Genomic DNA, 4,084 nt, shown 5'->3' with positions numbered 1-4,084 from the left:
CACCTAATGCATGTGCAGTTCAATATGAAATTTTATGAAACTTAGAGAAATTCCTTCCCATAAAAATTATGTTAAAGTATGTATCTGTATTGGCTCTGTTTGGTAAGTATTTAAATGTATTTAATTTCCACCTGCTTTTCAGACCTCTTCTCAATATCCATTGCTGCAAACTCTTCGTCCCTTAAAATTTCATTTAGCGGGCCATGTCATTTTCTCTATTCATTTCAATATCTGATTGATATTCATATATCACAAGGTTTGAATGCATCCATTGCCACAAGATTGGTTGATGTTTCATGGAGCTTCTTTCTTCTCCAAACACAATGGTTTTCTGAGTATATATTTTCATAAGTGGAAGTTGCTGGGGATATAATGGTAACTATTCTACCTTCCCTGACTTTATGGAATTTAGAGTTTAAAATTATCAGCAAACTCAACTTACAAACTTATTTCCTTTTTTTTTTAGCCTTTTAAGGTCTTGATATTTAATGTTGTCTCCACTTAGAAGTATCAAAGTATTTATATTTAAACCAGTCTGACAGCTTTCATATTTCAAATATACCTAATTCAACATAGTTATTGTTATTTTTCTAGTAATTAAATCTCAGATTTACTTGCTTTCTTTCACGTCAATGTGAGATACTGATATTTAACAACAAAGATTGTTTTAGAATTTTTAAATCATTACTGTAAGTCTCATTTGCTTTGCTTTGCTTTTATACATAATTTTATAGTTATTTTTGCCATTGTCCTGCATATGCCCATGCAATTTATCAAATTTTAATATAAACCAGTAGTTTTACTGCTTTCTATTCAAAAAGGATCTTTAAAAAATTTGTCTCTTTTTCTACTTTCTGAGGTATATATTATTGCTGGTTTAATTTACTTCTTATACATTTTGAAACTCACAAACATAGGGTTATTGTTTTAGAAAGTCAATATTCTTGTAAATGTTTCCAAATATTTACTACATCTATTGTTATTCATTCCTTCTTGCTTCTTTAGAATTTCATCTGTAATGATTTTACACGTCTAAAGAATAAACATAAATATTTCCTTGATGCAATTTTCCTGGTGAGGAGTTTTCTTTTCTTTGCCTAAAACAACTTTGTTTCATTTCATTTTAAGGCTATTTAGAGGATATAGAATTATAAGTTAACTGGGAATCTCCTAGCCTTATGAAAATGTGATTATATATATAATAATTTTATAATTATAATTATATATATAACATATATAATGAAATGATTACACAATCAAGTTAACTCGTACATCCATCACCTCACATACTGACCTGTTGTTTTTTTGTGGTGAGAATACTTAAGATTTACTCTAACAAATTTTAAGAATACAATGCTGTGTTATTAACTGTAATCATCATGCTGTACATTAGGTCCCACCACCTAGTCATCTTCTAATAGAAAGATTGTCCCCTTTAACAATATCTCCCTCTTTCCCCCACTCCTTAGCCACTGATCTACTCTGGCTCTATGAGTTTGACACTTTTCGATTCCATATGAAAATGAGATCTTATAGTATTTGTCTTTCTGTATCTGGCTTATTTCACTTAGTATAATGTCCTCTAGGAGAGATTTCCTTTTTAAAACTAATTATTTAAATATACCACGTTTTCTTTATCCATTAATTTGTCGACAGATTCGTATGTTGTTTCCTTATCTGGGCTACCATGAATGGTGATCCAGTGAACATAGAAGTGTACTTATTTCTTTGAGTTACTGATTTCATTTCCTTCAGATATTTACCAAGAAGTGGAGTTGCAGTATCAGAGTAGTTATATCTTTAATATTTAAAATTTTTTTAATGTTTATTTATTTCTGAGAGAGAGGGACAGAGCATGAGTTGGGAAGGGGGAGAGAGAGAGAGAAAGACATGGAATTGGAAGTGGGCTTCAGGCTCTTGGTTGTCAGTATAGAGCCTGACATGGGGCTCGATCTCACCTGAGCTGAAGTTGGATGGTTAATTGACTGAGCCACCCAGGCGCCCCATATTTTTTGAAGAAACGTCATACCTTTTTTCTGTAATGCTTGTACCAAAGCTATTACAGTAGGGCATTAAATTTTAAGTACAGTGGAGACAGAGTTTTTGTATTCCATACTAATCTCTACCAATTCCTTGGTCTATGTCTTTGGGGAGGCTACTTAACTGATCTAAGTTTGTTTAACCTATCTAAGCAATTCAGTAAAGGGAATTATACTTCTTTCTGCCTCTCAGAGTTACTTTGGGTATTACACTTGCATGTAACAGATAGATATAAAAACATGAATAAATATAATAAAAGTCACTACATAGAAGTTGGTATCATTATAATTTTAAAATCACACCAGTGTAGTTTTGTCTCTGTTTCCCATTCAAAATATCATGAACACAAAACATTTTACCCTTCCCACCTAGGCAAATGTATTGAAATCTAAAATGATATTTCAGAGATTTACCCAATAATTATTTGCTTTACCTCTATGTTCCACCTATGATATTTTATTCATTTTCTATAATCAGAAAAATCAGTATATTTTACTTTTAAATATAAGTCTACTACATTTAATCATACACAAACTTCTGATATCTTTGATATTTTATTATTATGTCACTGACAAATATTTTACACCCAGAGAAAACAAACAATAATATATAAAAACTTGTACATCTTCCAGCCAACATAAAACTTAAATATTACATGCAAACTAGCAACATTTCTGTACCCATTACCTTCTCTTCTCTTCTAGGTATAACCACTATCTGAAACTTGATGTCAGTGATTGACACACATGCTTCATGTTTTAAAAACTCTTGAGAGATGCATTCATAAACACAGGTTGTTGGGGTTTGTTGTTTTTTTTGAGAAATTTATATAAAGGAAATCATAATGAATGTGCATTTCTAAAGCATTGTTTTCCACACAACATTTTTGTTTCGGAATATATTCTTACTGATATTTTCCTGGCGTTTATCATTGCATTCCATATATACAGCAAGTTTAATCATTATCCTCATATTCTATTTTTAGGCTATTTTCAATTTTTTTAAGCAATCAAAGCTTCTCATTATTTAGGGGACAATCCTAAGGTGTTTTCAGTCCTTCAGAGACTCTACTACAATATTGTTGCCACAATGGTAACCAGCACAGCAATTTTACTGGAGTTTTTGTCTTTCCTATAGTAGTATCCCACTTCATTACTGTGCTTCCTGGGATCAATCTCCAGATTAACTAAATGCTCCTAAGTCCTTGTCTAAGGCTATGTTTCCAGAGGAGCCCAAAGTAATATATGGGCACTAACACACATTAGTGAATTAATACAGTAGAATTGTTCAATGAAATATGGATCTAATTCTCTCTCAGGTTTGTCTCTGTGCGTGTGTCTGTGTGTGTGTATCACTCTGTAATGAGAAGCTAATTGTTCTATAATCATTTAATTATTAGTCCGTCATTTTCCCCAATGACGGACAATATAGAAATGTTATATACGTATACTGTATTTTATATGAAGTAAATGGTTAAAATTAAGTGAATCCCTTCGGTCTCAATATGTGGGAGCTAAAAATTTTCTTCCTATTTTTATTTCTGACTGTATTTTCATCTCTTTCATAAGTGACAATTTAGCTGAGAATCAGTTTTGAAATTGACAATTATTTTTCTCCAGAATAGTAAAAACAGTATTTAATTCTTAACTGATGTTTTTGTTGTCTTTAAGAACTTTTTATCTAGCCAGGTTGTCTTTCCTTTTTTGGTTTCTTAATTTTCTTATTTATGTGTCCTTTTATTTTCTCTTTATCTTTGATCAGTTGAAATTTTAATATATTGGTGTGATGTTATATTTTAGCTGTAATTATATATTATATTACACATTATAGGCTGGTAACTATTTCAAATAAACTATTGATGTAAATATTTATATTTTTTGTAGTTAGAAAGTTCTCATCCATATATTTTTTAAAATGTTTTATTTATTTCTAGGAGAGAGAGAGAGAGAGAGAGACAGCGTGAGCAGGGGAGGGTCAGAGAGAGAGGGAGTCACAGACTGAAACAGGCTCCACGCTCTGAGCTGGCAGTCAGCACAGAGCCCGA

This window comes from Crocuta crocuta, unplaced genomic scaffold (genome assembly GCF_008692635.1).
Source record: "Crocuta crocuta isolate KB4526 unplaced genomic scaffold, BGI_CrCroc_1.0 scaffold662, whole genome shotgun sequence".
Taxonomy (NCBI): domain Eukaryota; kingdom Metazoa; phylum Chordata; class Mammalia; order Carnivora; family Hyaenidae; genus Crocuta; species Crocuta crocuta.
Note: the sequence above shows the minus strand (reverse complement) of the source record.